General features: G+C 44.3%; 1 non-coding gene across 1 annotated transcript; it reads left to right on the top strand.

Moving 5' to 3' along the window:
* The first annotated feature begins 5,599 nt into the window (after positions 1 to 5,599).
* Positions 5,600 to 5,654, top strand: LOC135521430 (U7 small nuclear RNA). The gene has a single exon (XR_010452566.1). It is a non-coding gene; the product is annotated as a U7 small nuclear RNA (small nuclear RNA).
* Positions 5,655 to 16,733: the final 11,079 nt, after the last annotated feature.

Here is a 16,733-nt window from a genome sequence, read left to right as displayed (position 1 = left end):
CAGTTGTGGCCGGAGAGGGCACACCTCTGGCCGGTGCTGGAGGAATTCATCTGGGAATCGAGAAGGCAGGTAGAACACTCCTCGGTCACCCCAGGTGAGTAAGCACCACACTCTCCCAGATTTTCCTGTTGGTCACATGTTCTTATTAATTTGTTTCCTTAATTATTCTCCTTCTCTCCAACATAAGGCACTGGTAGATTCAGGCGCAGCTGGAAACTTTATAGATCGCGGACTCGCTCAGAGGTTGAGGATTCCGTTAGTAAAAGTAGACCCCCCTTTTCCCGTGCACTCTTTAGATAGTCGACCATTAGGGTCAGGGCTGGTGAGGAAAGCCACAATTTCGTTGGAGATGATTACGCAGGGGAATCACAAGGAGCGAATTAGTTTGTTCCTTATCGATTCACCTGCGTTTCCAGTGGTGCTGGGGATTCCCTGGCTAGCTATTCATAATCCTACGATTTCGTGGAAACAGGGAACTCTCCAGGGGTGGTCTGATGAGTGTTCAGGCAGGTGTGTAGGGGTTTCCATCGGTGCGACAACCACCAAAGCACCCCCAGACCATCACATTGCCTCCACCATGCTTGACAGACGGCGTCAAGCGCTCATCCAGCATCTTTACCTTTTTTCTGCATCTCACGAATGTTCCTCTTTGTGATCCGAAAACACAAACTTCGATATGTCTGTCCATAACACTTTTTTCCCCATCTTCCTCTGTCCAGTGTCTGTGTTCTTTTGCCCATCTTAATCTTTTCTTTTTATTGGCCAGTCTGAGATATGGCTTTTTCTTTGCAACTCTGCCTAGAAGGCCAGCATCCCGGAGTCGCCTCTTCACTGTTGAGACTGGTGTTTGGTGGGTACTATTTAATGAAGCTGCCAGTCGAGGACTTGTGAGGCATCAGTTTCTCAAACTAGACACTCTAATGTACTTGTCCTCTTGCTCAGTTGTGCTCCGGGGCCTCCCACTCCTCTTTCTATTCTGGTTAGAGCCACTTTGCGCTGTTCTGTGAAGGGAGTAGTACACAGCGTTGTATGAGATCTTCAGTTCCTTGGCAATTTCTTGCATGGAGTAGCCTTCATTTCTCAGAACAAGAATAGACTGACGAATTTCAGAAGAAAGTTCTTTGCTTCGGGCTGTTTTGAGCCTGTAATCGAAACCACAAATGTTGATGCTCCAGATACTCAACTAGTCTAAAAGCCAGTTTTATTGCTTCTTTAATCAGTACAACAGTTGTCAGCTGTGCTAACATAATTGCAAAGGGGTTTTCTCATGATCAATTAGCTTTTAAAATGATAAACTTGGATTAGCTAACACAACGTGCCATTGGAACACAGGAGTGATGGTTGCCGACAATGGGCCTCTGTATGCCTTTGTAGATATTTCATAAATCTGCCATTTCCAACTACAAATGTCATTTACAACATCAACAATGTCTACACTGTATTTCTGATCAATATGTTATTTTATTGGACAAAAAATGTGATTTTCTTTCAAAAACAAGGAAATTTCTAAGTGACCCCAAAATGTGACATGTAATATGTAATTAGCCCGTTGCAAAATGAATGGATTCATATACAAGGCATACATCTTAAGTTACCATGCATTAACAAGCAGTACAAGGCATTGTTCAAAGCATGGTCAGAGAGAAAGAGAGAGAGAGAGAGACAAAGAAACCATCGATTGTGCCATGGCCTATAGCACATGGGAGGGAGAGAAAAAGAAAGAAATTGAGAGAGAGTATGTCACCAAAGCAGGTTAGGAACATAAGAGAAAGCACAATGAATCTAATGCCCTTTTGTAAGCACTTCAGTTGTTTGGAATCAAAATCTAAGTTGTCAACCAATAGTATTACTGTACAGTTAACCTCCAATCAGATATCAGACTTATATGATGTAACCGCTGCTTCTCAGAGGTGAGACAATGGACTGCGGAATTCCTAAGACAACACAGAGGAAATTCTTGCCTACAGTTGATAAGAAGAGTCACTTAGGGGGTTGTGCTGCCCTACACGTGTCAAACACAAGGCCTGCAGGCCGAATCCTAACACATTTCTCTCTGGCCCGCACAATCATTTGGGTTGTCAATTCATTTTGGCCCGCTTCCATACAGCCAGGGATGCACTGCACGACAAGTCACAGCCAAATGACAGTGCATTGTCACACACACACACCCCTTCTCCCAGACCCACAAATTCACCCACACATGAGCCAGCCAGTGATCTGTATCATATCATCACTGACCAAGTCATTTACTGGACAGAAAGTTTAAACATGTTGTAGGCTGAATGTCCATGCCAAGTTTTGCTTCCAACCGGTCATTGCTGTAGCCTACAGAATATGTCATCTTGGTTGTCAGGAAGTTAGAAGATAAAGGAGTCAAACGCGATTGAGCTGCTTTCGTGTGTCCCGTTTACCGCGCATAGTGGAAAGTAAAGTGTACAGATCACCGTCCTAGCTAGGCTAATACAATTGTCAAGTTTTTAAAGCTTGACAATGAATAACCAAACAACTAAACCTGCAACAAAACAACCATGCAAAGGAGAAACATGTAGGCCCATGACAGCAACATTTGAGCAGTAGCCTAGGCTTGCTACTCAACTAAAAGACATTTTGAGTGCACCACACAGCAGAGGAGGCTGGTGGGAGGAGCTATAGGAGACGGGCTCCTTGTAATGGCTGGAATGGAGTAAATGGAACAGTATCAAATGAATCAAACATATGAAAACCACTTTTTACTCCATTGTATTTACAACCATTACAATGAGCCTGTCCTCCTATAGCTCCTCCAACCAGCAAGCCTGCACTGCCACGTAATGACAAAAAAAATGAAAAACATGTTTTAAGTTGAAATATTACAACAAACCTAGCTACGTTTTTGTTGTTAGGAGTTGTTAAATACATTTGATTAGGGTCGCTGCATATTATGCACACCAAGTATAGCAGCAAAGGCTGGACAAATACTATGTATCTCTTACGTTGTTTTAATATGTAAACAATTCTATATACCGCATCTTAAGTACATACTGAAAGTGGACATTATAAAAGGGACATATTTTTTCTAACAAAACAATGGCCAGTTTGGGTGGCAGTTGTATGCAATTTATTTTGTTAAAACAAACATAATAGGCTATGACTGGCCTGCAAATTCGTTGTGTTTTTTTCAATATGGCCCTTGTGCTGATAGAGTTTGACACCCTTGCACTAAAAGCTTCAGCGATACAGATTGAATAGAGCCACCAGTCCCATACTACTATAATGCTTTGTCAATGCATTAATAATTGATTTGTTAACTAAGTACTGCAGAACAATTCATGTAACCGTGTTATAAAGTGTTACCTACCTCTCCTGCCGTCGCCCCCAGCCGTTAGTGGTAATAAGCCACGGTGCAGCTAAGGTACACTCCAGGTGCTAGCTATGGCAATACATCAACTACTTAGCAGCCTGTCATAGTAATGTTCCAGTGCTTTTTCTTTTTTTAATCAGAGAGAATTCTAAAATCTATCATTCTCTTTCACTGTGACCTGCTGAAGAAGTTTCTCCCCACGTGACATGTGCACAGACCCTTTAGATTGCATTGTTTTGCCAACAGCTTGAAGCAGTCACCTTCTGGTAAAATCTGAGGAAACGTAGCCAAATAAACCGTGCTGACACAGCAAAATATGACTACAATAACCATTGGAGATGGTTGGAGTGGGTTAGAGAGACAGGAAAGTTTCCAAGAGCCTGTGGAGAAGGATGAGAAACCATGTTTTATGTAAGAGCTTTCTGAATTGACACACTCCTGTAAAAAAAACACACAAAAAAACATCTCCTTCTAAAAGGGTTTTTCTTCATGGCTATGTTGGAAGAGCGTTGCAGGTGTCTTCGACTGAAAAACTCAGTAGAAGTTAATGGTTGGTTTCCACTAACAAGGAAAATGTGCACCCCGTCTCTCTTTTTCACTCTCTTGCTCTCTCCCTCTCTTTGTCTCTCTCCTTCTCTCTGTGTCTCTCTCTCTGTCTCTCTCTCTTTCTCTGTGTCTCTCTCTTTTTCTGTGTCTCTCTCGCTCTGTGTCTCTCTCTCCTGTGTGTCTCTCTCTCTCTTTCTCTGTCTCTCTCTCTTTGTCTCTGTCTCTCTTTCTCTGTCTCTGTCTCTGTGTGTGTGTGTGTGTGTGTGCATGCGAGCATGTGCGTGTGTGACTTATAGCTCCCGATGATGTTACAGGAAGAAGGGATTTGGGGCACGGTGCTGTTAAACCCCCTCGCGGTTCTCTGTTAGGGACTGTGACTCAGTGTGGTTTGGCGTCACACAGCCTTCCTTCACTCCACTACTTTATCTGTATCTGCCACCATCTCTATCCTCCACTGTTGAGGTGCCCAGTGGGACAAGTCCTCTCGTAAAGAGCTAGCTTTCAACAAGACGTGACAGAGGCAGGCAGGCAGGCTTTCCATTAGTTGCTAGAAGATAGCACACCACAAATGCACCATGGCACTCACGTTCTTTGCCTTGGAACACAGGCTCCCGTCACATTTACAGGCTCATTAGAACCTTCAATATGGGCAGAAAGCCTGAGCCTGGCACAGTCTGCATGGCTTATCCATTACTCCAGCTCTAACGTTAAAACTAACCAGATTTGAATCACATCAAGATCCAAATGAAGATCACGTAGAACTTGCTGTGGTTTCTTATGTTAATCAGAATGCGCAAAAATGCTGGTCGTGGTTATTCTGTTACAACCACTTTGGCTGCCAAGTTGGCACAGTAAAATGTCTTGGTATTAGTTCAAAAAGGGCAGCAGGGATCAAATTGAATGTGTTTCCATCATCATCATCATCAGAGTATTTGACAGTGGCACAACCTCCCTATTGAGAACATGCACAAGAAATGGACTGAACTGGCCGCTCTCGATGAGAGGTCATCTTGATCTTGTACTGGTCAACCAGCTCAACACTGTCACTGTCTCGAGAGCTCCACACCAATAAAAGCCCTTCCACCCCCCCCCCTTCCACCTCCCCCCAACAGTGCCTCTCCAAAAGGGGCCTTGCTGGGAGCAAAATGGCTAATTATCCTGCTGTAATTAGGAAAAACGAGGCCAATGTGCACCGACATGCCAATTTTCACAGTTCAGCTGCTCTTGGTAATGAGAAGCTGTAGTTCATTTGGAGTGTGACGAGTGTGTGCATGTGTGTGTCTGAGTGCATTTGTGTGTGTGTGTGTCCATGCATGTGTATAGGGGGACACGACACAGAGGAGAACCCCCGTAACCCTCCCCCTCCAATATCTGGCCCCTGTATGGAACACCCGGGGGGTTCTGAGTTTACAAAAACTACAGGATGCTTGGCTAACCCTGCCAATAGCCACTTTCATTTAGTCATCGGCTTTTCACCGGAGATATGCTACTCTGTGCCTCACACTCCATTAGTTACAGACATTACGAATTCTCAAAGACTGACAAGACCGCGAGCATGAACAATAATTAAGACATGTATTAAAGTGCAGTACTGTGTGCTTGGTTACAGGGGTATGGATTTGTTGTTGTCTTGCAAGCTGATAGTAATGATAACGTTACACTAGTGGTGAAGCTCTGAACTCTCTGCTCTGTCCTACCTACCTACAGGTTATGGAAAATTTGCTCTTTTAGTATTTCTCCAGTAGGCTTCCTCAGAGAGAAAGCCACTCACTTCTATGTCAAAGATAATAAAAACAAAAACACTTTAGTAAATACTTCAGTAATGTCCCCAAATACACTACTGTTTAATACAGTTTGTAAAAACACTACATTAAAAACGACATTATACCGTACTGCAATCCGTAAAACACTACAGTAAACTACAGTAATTAATATAGTATATAGTATTTTTTTTTTTACTACAGTATTCATACTATAGTTAACTGTAAATACTACAGTATACTACAGTAAATACTACAGAATCCACTAATTTTTTTGTGAATTTCAATACTCCAGTAATGTAGTATTCCTGCCATAGTATACGCGAGAGCATTTTTACATGCGGACGGGGAGAAAGGGAGAGCGGGGAAGCCTTGAGAGGGAAGCCTTGACCGGAGTTGATGGTTCAGGTCACTGCTCTTGTACAGAATATGCACCATAAACTTCTCCATGGTACATCTAGTGGATGCTTTAAATACAATTTATTGATTGATCTCACTTAGGATCACTTCCATGGTGTTACAGCTGTCATATATATCCCATTTAGCAGACGCTTTTGTCCAAAGCGACTCAAGTCTTCCATATGGGTGGCCCCAGTTACGCTTGGCGTTGCAAGCGCCATGCTCTACCGACTGAGCCACACAGGACCCTGTGTCATATATCATCCACTTCATTGTATCCTTACACACAGAGGTGACCTTGAGCTCAATCTGTTGTGGACCAATCACTGAGGCCTTAGCACCGTGTCCCTGTGTGTGAGCGACTCACCCAGGACCTCTAGGACCCCAGGTCTTTACACACCATCAGATCAGAAGATGATCCATGCTTGTCTAGTCATACCATGGGCCCTCCACAGCTACAAGATTCTACACCGATCAGTCATCTCCGCTTAGTCCAACCTATAAAATGACACATAACACAGTGATATCAAGGGCCTGGGATGATGAGGGGGGAGAAAAACAGAAGGCTGAGTGACAGCACGTATGAGTTCGATTTAACTTAATTGGGACAGCTACTCAACAAAAACACTTGCAGGAATAATATTCAATAATAATTTCCCACAGGCCAATGCAAACAGGGAAGGAGCAAAGATTGTAGTCCAATATGATTTTCACTAGAGCGTGGACCAGTGACATAAAATCCTAATGGAAATGATTGGTAACCGTATCAAATATCAGATAAACAGAGAGAGAGAGAGAGGGCCAACGGTGTGGGGGAATGGACAGAGTAGAGCAATGGGCTTAGAGTAAGAGAGGAAAAAAATCTCTCAAATTAATTACTTAAAAATCATACATTGTGATTTTCTGGATTTTTGTTTTAGATTCCGTCTCTCACAGTTGAAGTCTACCTATGATAAAAAATTACAGACCTCTACATGCTTTGTAAGTAGGAAAACCTGCAAAATCAGCAGTGTATCAAATACTTGTTCTCCCCGCTGTACCTAATGTGGACATTGCCTTTGGCTGCACGGAGTCACATTTAGAGAAATCCCAAAACTCTGGAATATGAGGTGTAGGCCTAATCTACACCTTGATCTGACCGTAAGGTGCTACAGAGTGTAATGCGTACGGCCCAGTACGACCCTGGGGCCAAGCTTCCTGCAATCCAGGACCTATTTAATACGAGGTGTCAGAGGAAAGCCCATAAAATATCAGAGACTGCAGACACCCAAGTCATAGACTGTTAACTCTGCTACCGCACGGCAAGTGTTACCGGAGCGCCAAGTCTAGGACCAAAAGGTTTTATGTGTCACATGATCTGTCACATGATCTCAGTATATATACACCTGTTCTGAGAGCCTGCAACAGCATTAAGCAAAGGGCACCACCAAGCAAGCAGCACTATGAAGACCAAGGAGCTCTCCAAACAGATCAGGGACAAAGTTGTGGAGAAGTACAGATCAGGGTTGGGTTATAAAAAATATCAGAAACTTTGAACATCCTACGAAGCACCATTAAATCCATTATTAAAAAATGGAAAGAATATGGCACCACAACAGACTTGCTAAGAGAGGGCTGTCCACCAAAACTCACAGACCAGGCAAGGAGGGAATTAATCAGAGAGACAAAGAGACCAAAGATAACCCTAAAGGAGCTGCAAAGCTTCACAGCGGAGATTGGAGTATCTGCCCAAAGGACCACTTTAAGAGAGCTGGGCTTTATGGAAGAGTGGCCAGAAAAATAAGCAAACGTTTGGTGTTCGCCAAAAGGCATGTGGGAGACTCCCCAAACATATGGAAGAAGGTACTCTGGTCAGATGAGAATAAAATTGAGCTTTTTGGCCATCAAGGAAAACACTATGTCTGGCGCAGACCCAACACCTCTCATCACCCCGAGAATGCCATCCCCATGGTGGTGTCAGCATCAGCATCAGGCTGTGGGGATGTTTTTCACCGGCAGGGACTGGGAAACTGGTCAGATTTTAAGGAATGATGGATGGCGCTAAATAAAGGGAAATTCTTGAGGGAAACCTGTTTCAGTCTTTCAGAGATTTGAGACTGGGATGGAGGTTCACCTTCCAGCAGGACAATGACCTTAAGCATACTGCTAAAGCAACACTGCAGTATTTTAAGGGGAAACATTTAATCGTCTTTGAATGGCCTAGTCAATTGAGAATCTGTGGTATGACTTAAAGATTGCTGTACACCAGAGGAACCCCTCCAATTTGAAGGAGCTGGAGCTGTTTTGCCTTGAAGAATGGGAAAAAAATCCCAGTGGCTAGATGTGCCAAGATTAAAGAGACATACCCCAAGAGACTTGCAGCTCTAATTGCTGCAAAAGGTGGCTCTACAAAGTATTCAGTTTGGCGGATGAATAGTTATGCACGCTCGTTTTCTTTTTACCCCCCACTTGTTTGTTCCACAAGAAATATTTTGCATCTTCAAAGTGGTAGGAATGTTGTGTTATCAAATGATACTGTAACGGTTTTCTTGATTTGAAGGAGAGGTGGACCAAAATGCAGCGTGGTTTCTATTCATGGTTCTTTAATAAAGACTCTACACATTAACAAACTAACAAAACAAGAAACGTGAAAACCCAAAACTGCCCTATCTGGTGCAAACACAGAGACAGGAACAATCACCCACAAACACACAGTGAAACCCAGGCTACCTAAGTATGATTCTCAATCAGAGACAACTAATGACACCTGCCTCTGATTGAGAACCATACTAGGCCGAAACATAGAAATACCCAAATCATAAAAAAACAAACAGACTGCCCACCGCAACTCATGCCCTGACCATACTAAATAATGACAAGACAAAGGAAATAAAAGGTCAGAACGTGACAGTACCCCCCCCCCCCCCAAGGTGCGGACTCTGGCCGCAAAACCTTAACCTATAGGGGAGGGTCTGGGTGGGCGTCTGTCCGCGGTGGCGGCTCTGGCGCGGGACGCGGACCCCACTTCACCATCGTCTTAGTCCGCCTTATTGTCCGCCTCCGTGGCTTTCTAACCATGGCAACCCTTCTCAATGACCCCACTGGACAGAGGGGCGGAAGCTCTGGACAGAGGGGCAGAAGCTCTGGAGGAAGGCTCCGGCAGCGCCGGACAGGCGAGAGACTCCGGCAGGGACGGACAGGCGGGAGACTCCTGCAGCACTGGACAGGCGAGAGCAGCTGTAGGGATGAGACGGAGAGACAGCCCGGTGCGGGGGCTGCCACCGGAGGGCTGGTGCGTGGAAGTGGTACCGGATGGACCGGACCTTGCAGGTTCACTGGAGCTCTTGAGCACCGAGCCTGGCCAACCTTACCTGGTTGAATACTCCCGGTCGCCCTGCCAGTGCGGCAAGGTGGAATAGCCCGCACTGGGCTATGCAGGCGAACCGGAGACAGCATGCGCAAGGCTGGTGCCATGTAAGCCGGCCCAAGGAGACGCACTGGAGACCAGATGCTTTAGAGCCGGCTTCATGGCACTTGGCTCAATGCCCACTCTAGCCCGGCCAATACGTGGAGCTGGAATGTACCGCACCGGGCTATGCACCCACACTGGGGACACCGTGCACTCCACCGCATAACACGGTGCCTGCCCGGTCTCTTTCGCCCCCCGTTAAGCACAGGAAGTTGGCGCAGGTCTCCTACCTGGCTTCGCCACACTTGCTGTGTGCCCCCTCCCAATAAATTTTTGGGGCTGACTCTCGGGCTTCCTACCGCGCCGCCGATTGTGACACCAATCAGGCCACCGATGACTGGAGTTGCCCACCCCTGCTCTAATGGAAATCGTATTGACGGCATTTTAATTGCTACTGTCTGCAGGGCAGTGACACTGGGGACTGTCATTAGCCAATGATGTTGACTGACACAGAGGTCATTGGGATCGATACAACTGTCAATCACTGAGATTAGGGAGAGAGAGTGAGAAATATAGAGTTTGAGAGGGAGGGAGAGAGAGAGGAGTGAGATAAATTAGATAGAAGGTACAGTGAGATAGACGGAGATAACTCTGTGGTGCTAGACGGAGAGAGAAATGAGACATCATCGTACCAAGGGATGACTTCCTCCACATAGGCCTCGACTCTGCCAATCAGCTGCTCACTTTGTGTCGATACATCCACTATAATCTTTAGCCACTCAGTGACAATCGGGAACAGGATCTAAAAAAATCTATTATGGCGGAAGCCACAGCTAAAACCAAAATGTACGTATTGGATCCATTGTGTTATCAGCAAGATCTGCACCATCGAGAGCATCCTTACTGGTTGCATCACTGCTCGGCCTCCGACTGCAAGGCAGTACAGAGGGTTGTGCGTACGGCCCAGTAAATCATTGGGGCCAAGCTTCCTGCCATCCAGGACCTCTATACCAGATGGTGTTAGAGGAAGGCCATAAAAATTGTCAAAGACTCCAGCCACCCTAGTCATAGACTGTTTTCTCTGCTACCGCACGGCAGCGGTACCAACGCGGCAAGTCTAGGTCCAAGAGGCTCCTAAACAGCTTCTACCCCCAATCCAGACTGATGAACATCTAATCAAATGGCTACCCAGACTACTTGCATTGCCCCGTCCCCACCTCTTTTAAGCTGCTGCTACTCTCTGTTATTATCCATGCATAAGTCACTTTAATAACTCTACCATCATGTATATATTGCCCCAATTAGCTTGACTAACCGCTGCCCCCGCACATTGACTCTGTACCGGTACCCCTGTATATAGCCTCGCTATTGTTATTTTACTGCTGTTCTTTAATTATTTGTTACTTTATTTCTTATTTTTGGGGTATTTTTCTTAAAACTGCATTGATGGTTAAGGGGCTTGTAAATAAGCATTTCAGTGTAAGTGTAACGGTTCTCGTCTGTCGAAGGAGAAGCGGACCAAAATGCAGCGTGGTGGTTATTCATGTTCTTTAATTAAATGAACTAGACATGAAATAACAAACAAAACAATGAACAAACGTGAAAACTTATACAGCCTATCTGGTGAACACAAACACAGAGACAGGAACAATCACCCACGAAATACTCAAAGAATATGGCTGCCCAAATATGGTTCCCAATCAGAGACAACGATAAACACCTGCCTCTGATTGAGAACCACTCCAGACAGCCATAGACTATGCTAGAATACCCCCACTAAGCCACACACCCAACACCTAACAACACCCCAAGACAAAACACACCACAATAAACCCATGGCACACCCCGGCCTGACCAAATAAATAAAGACAAACACAATATACTACGACCAGGGCGTGACAGTAAGTTGTATTCGGCACATGTGACAAATCAAATTTGATTTGATTTTAAGAGTAGCTATAACTAACATAATGGAATGTTTGTGTTAAAATAACTTTCAACAAGCTTTTTGAAACAAACACATTGCTTGTTGAACCCGGCTCAGCATGGACCAGCTTGAAAATGATGCTGGTCTATGCTGTTTTCTTTTTATCAGGGATGTGGGTTTTCTCTTACCAATGCTTGCGTAACGGTTGGACAGGGTAATGAAGGCATTTGAGCAGTCATGAGTAAAATTCTTATTGAGGACTAAAGCTCTTTTGGAGAGTTGAGTTCTATGTGAGCTCCATCTGAGCTTCAAGTGAGCCTTGAGTTATCATGTTTCAGGAGAAGACCACTAGGCTTGGACTAGTAATCCCTGAGCTGACAAGGTAAAAATATGTTGTTACTGCCCCTGAACAGGGCAGTTAACCCACTGTTCCTAGGCCGTCATTGAAAATTTGACTTTGTTCTTAACTGACTTGCCTAGATAAAGATAAAAAATAAATAAATCATTGCAGACAGTGTTGAAGTAACAAACGTGTCTTACTAGAACAGGGGGCAGGCAAGCTGACAGGTCGAGGGCAGGCAGAGGTCAGTAAATCCAGATCAGTCCACAAGGTACAGAACGGAGTCAGGGCAGGCAGAGGCCAATATTCCAGGGTGGTGTGACAAGGTACAGAACAGCAGGCAGGGTCAGGGTCAGGGCAGGCAGAATAGTCAAAACTGACAAGAGCAAGGGGAAAATGCTGGTAGGCTTGACGAACAAAACAAACTGGCAACAGACAAACAAATCAAATTGGTCACATGCAGATGTTAATGCGAGTGTAGCTAAATGCATGTGCTTCTAGTTACGACAGTTTTTAAATTTTTTATTTTTTTTATTTCACCTTTATTTAACCAGGTAGGCTAGTTGAGAACAAGTTCTCATTTGCAACTGCGACCTGGCCAAGATAAAGCATAGCAGTGTGAACAGACAACACAGAGTTACACATGGAGTAAACAATTAACAGAAGAAAAAAAAGAGAGTCTATATACATTGTGTGCAAAAGGCATGAGGAGGTAGGCAAATAATTACAATTTTGCAGATTAACACTGGAGTTATAAATGATCAGATGGTCATGTAAAGGTTGAGATATTGGTGTGCAAAAAAGCAGAAAAGTAAATAAATATAAACAGTATGGGGATGAGGTAGGTAAAATTGGGTGGGCTATTTACCGATAGACTATGTACAGCTGCAGCAATCGGTTAGCTGCTCAGATAGCAGATGTTTGAAGTTGGTGAGGGAGATAAAAGTCTCCAACTTCAGCGATTTTTGCAATTCGTTCCAGTCACAGGCAGCAGAGAACTGGAACGAAAGGCGGCCAAATGAGGTGTTGGCTTTAGGGATGATCAGTGAGATACACCTGCTGGAGCGCGTGCTACGGGTGGGTGTTGCCATCGTGACCAGTGAACTGAGATAAGGCGGAGCTTTACCTAGCATGGACTTGTAGATGACCTGGAGCCAGTGGGTCTGGCAACGAATATGTAGCGAGGGCCAGCCGACTAGAGCATACAGGTCGCAGTGGTGGGTGGTATAAGGTGCTTTAGTAACAAAACGCACGGCACTGTGATAAACTGCATCCAGTTTGCTGAGGAGAGTGTTGGAAGCTATTTTGTAGATGACATCGCCGAAGTCGAGGATCGGTAGGATAGTCAGTTTTACTTGGGTAAGTTTGGCGGCGTGAGTGAAGGAGGCTTTGTTGCGGAATAGAAAGCCGACTCCAGATTTGATTTTAGATTGGAGATGTTTGATATGAGTCTGGAAGGAGAGTTTACAGTCTAGCCAGACACCTAGGTACTTATAGAAGTCCACATATCCTGGCTCGGAACCATCCAGGGTGGTGATGCTCGTCGGGCGTGCGGGTGCAGGCAGCGAATGGTTGAAAAGCATGCATTTGGTTTTACTCACGTTTAAGAGCAGTTGGAGTGCTGTATGGCATTGAAGCTCGTTTGGAGGTTAGATAGCACAGTGTCCAAGAACGGGCCGGAAGTATACAGAATGGTGTCGTAATATCTAACAAGGATTCTAACAATTCCACAACAACTACCTAATACACACAAATCTAAAGGGATGGAATAAGAATATGTACATATAAATATATGGATGAGCAATGATGGCATAGGTAAGATGCAATAGATGGTATAAAATACAGTATATACATATGAGATGAGTAATCTAAGATATGTAAATATTATTAAAGTGGCATTATTAAAGTGACTTGTGATCAATCTATTAAAGTGGCCAATGATTCTGAGTCTGTACATAGGCAGCAGCCTCTCCAGAGAACACGGGTGTAATACACTGGGGATAATGTGGAAGATGGGCGACACCTGGAGGGGGGTGGAGACGAGCACAAAGACAGGTGAAACAGTTTAGGGTGTGACATGAGTAAAGCCCTTAATGTAGGCTGAGTTCTTGTTGAAGACTGAGCTGTGGTTGAGTTCCACCTGAGCCCTCAGGGAGCGCTGAGTGAGCCTTCACAGAGCTCTGAGAAACAGACCAACCCCATAGGACAGTCAGCCGAGCTCCTTATCAGCCTCCAGTGTTACAGAAAACAACCCTCTGTCCTGCTGCGGCTCAGGAGAACAACTTGAACAGATAGGCATCTGGCAGTGACTGCTACAGTAGCTTGACCTCCAATCACGGCCCAGCTGGAAACCTGATCGTCTGTCAATTTGCCTTCAGGACCCCCGGAGTGGTCACCATTCTGGGCAGCACTGCAGGCAAAGCTGATAACCCTCTCTCCAATCAGCCTAGTTGTCCCCAACTCTCTCTCGTCCATCTAGTTCAGATCATCACCTACCTTATATTTTTCCTCCTCTTGAATGCCATGTGGACAAGTGGCTGAGATGATGGTTTTAAGGATGAATGGAGGATTAACTAGGGGAAAGGTAACATAGCTTAATTAACAATAGCTGATATTGAAGGGCAGTTAGTGCTCTGGATCTTCTGGTGTGCTGAACCCATGCAAAGAGATGTAAAAACGTGTTTGGGTGCTGTAGCCCAGAAGAATGAAAAAGGACCGTTGTTACGCAACAGCTATGAAGGTGATAATTAAGTGGGGCCTTACAGACAACATCATTAGGAAATAAATGAAGTTGTGCTGTCCTCCTTTTACCTTTTTAGTAATGTTCATCTATTTACAGTTTTCCACAACAAACAAGTGATGTGAAACAGACCGGGGAAAATCTGAGTTGGCGTTGATGGGGATTATCTTCACATTGTGCATCATCCGGTTTTCTGTTGGAAACATAATGAGAGAAACAGGCCCACCTTTTCACCCACAAAATGTCATCTGTCACAAAGCATTAGCCTGCCCGCTAACAGGACGAACCTGGTGTAACCCTCCAAACGCAGATGCTCAAATGAAAAATAACAACAATTATTTAGCATGTGTGATTCGCTGTGCTCTTTTGATGACTCAGAGCCTACCATCAAGGGCAGAAGATTGTCTTATCTTTACACCCACACACTGTTAGATAAACACACACCCCTCACAGTCAAACCTCAGATAATAAGGTTTGAGTTACCCGTTTGTAATTACTGAAAATAAAATGTAATTTTGTAGATAAGGAGACATGAATAACTCATTGGAAGCAAAATATAATAAATAATTAAGAAAAGGCTCTAAACTGGCAATCCAACCTGGTCTCAGAGCATTTTGTATTATTCTGAACATAAATACAAGACACTCCATTTAGTATATGTTACGTTTCATATGGTGTGTATTTGTGGATTTCCATCAACCATTTTATATGATATGTTAGGAATACAAATTTGTTTTATATGTCACAAATTTGCAAAACATAATATGTTACAAATTTGCATAACCTATGATATGTTACGAATTCTAGACAGGTGGGTAACGTTAGCTAGCTGGCTAACATTATCTAGGCTATGGGTTAGAGTTAAATCTAGAAGAACTGAAAGGTTTAAGGTTAGGGAAGGGTTAGTTAACAAGCTAAGTAGTTGCAAAGTAGCTAATAAGTATAGTAGTATATAGTTGAAAAGTTGCTAATAAGATAAAATGCTAAAGTTGTCCGTGATGAGATTCGAACTTGCAACCTTTGGGTTCCTAGACATACACATTATACATCCACCCTTATGTAACAATCTGTCTTATGTAACCATACCAAATGTAACATATCATACTCATTTGAGTGTCCTGGATTTACATTTAGTCTATGAGACCAGGCTGGGCAATCAGGGATACAGTATGTGCCTGAGTGCTTCCATAGATCTGATTAAATTTAAAGGCATGGCTTTCGCAGATAATATTCTGCCCAGGGGAGTATGGGGAGCTGCTAGGTCATCATAGCAGAGGTTTTTAATGCAGGGCACACACATACACTCACAGATTTATTCTCTTCCAGACTGCGTGATTCAGGGAGAAACCATCCTTTACTGTTTCCTCTCAGTGTAAGGGTTTTCCTGTGGTGAAGTAGAGGAGGACCAAAACGCGGCGTGGTTATATTGATTCATGTTTATTTAAAACAGATAAACATGAACACTACAAAACAACAAACGTGGAAAACCAAAAACAGCCCTATCTGGTGCAAAACACAGAGACAGGAACAATCACCCACAAACACACAGTGGAACCCAGGCTACCTAATTATGGTTCCCAATCAGAGACAATGACTAACACCTGCCTCTGATTGAGAACCATATCAGGCCTAACATAGAAATGGACAAACCAGACACACAACATAGAATGCCCACCCAGCTCACGCCCTGACCAACACTAAAACAAGGAAAACACACACGAACGATGGTCAGAACGTGACACTCAGTCTCAGTTGGGAAGGATTGCAACAGTCTTGCAGGGCTGGGCAACAACACATGCAGCTGTCACGTCCTGATCTGTTTCACCTGTTCCTGTGATTGTCTCCACCACCCTCCAGGTGTCGCTTATTTCCCCCGTGTCTTCATCCCCGTGTTTCCTGTCTCTCTGTGCCAGTTTGTCTTGCATGTTAGTCAAGTCAACCAGCGTGTTTTTCCCATAATCCTTTCGCTATTCTCTTTTTGATAGTCCTAACAGTTTTGACCCCTGCCTGACTCTGGACTCCTTTCCCGCCTGCCTGATCATCCTGCCTGCCCTTTGGTACCTTTTGGACTCTCAACTGGTTTTGACCCTTTTTCCTGTCCACGACCAGTCTCTTGCCTTCCCCTATTGGATTAATAAATATTGTAAGACTCCAACCATCTGCCTCCTGTGTCTGCATCTGGGTCTCGCCTTGTGTCATGATAGCAGCATATTACTCTCCACCCCTCTTCCTGACTCAAGCAGGAATTAACCCTTTGAATTCTTAGTCACAGCCACAAACATGCCTCTGGCAA

The sequence above is a fragment of the Oncorhynchus masou genome, chromosome 29 (genome assembly GCF_036934945.1).
Source record: "Oncorhynchus masou masou isolate Uvic2021 chromosome 29, UVic_Omas_1.1, whole genome shotgun sequence".
In the NCBI taxonomy this organism is placed as follows: domain Eukaryota; kingdom Metazoa; phylum Chordata; class Actinopteri; order Salmoniformes; family Salmonidae; genus Oncorhynchus; species Oncorhynchus masou.
This window is presented reverse-complemented; position numbering and strand designations above follow the sequence as displayed.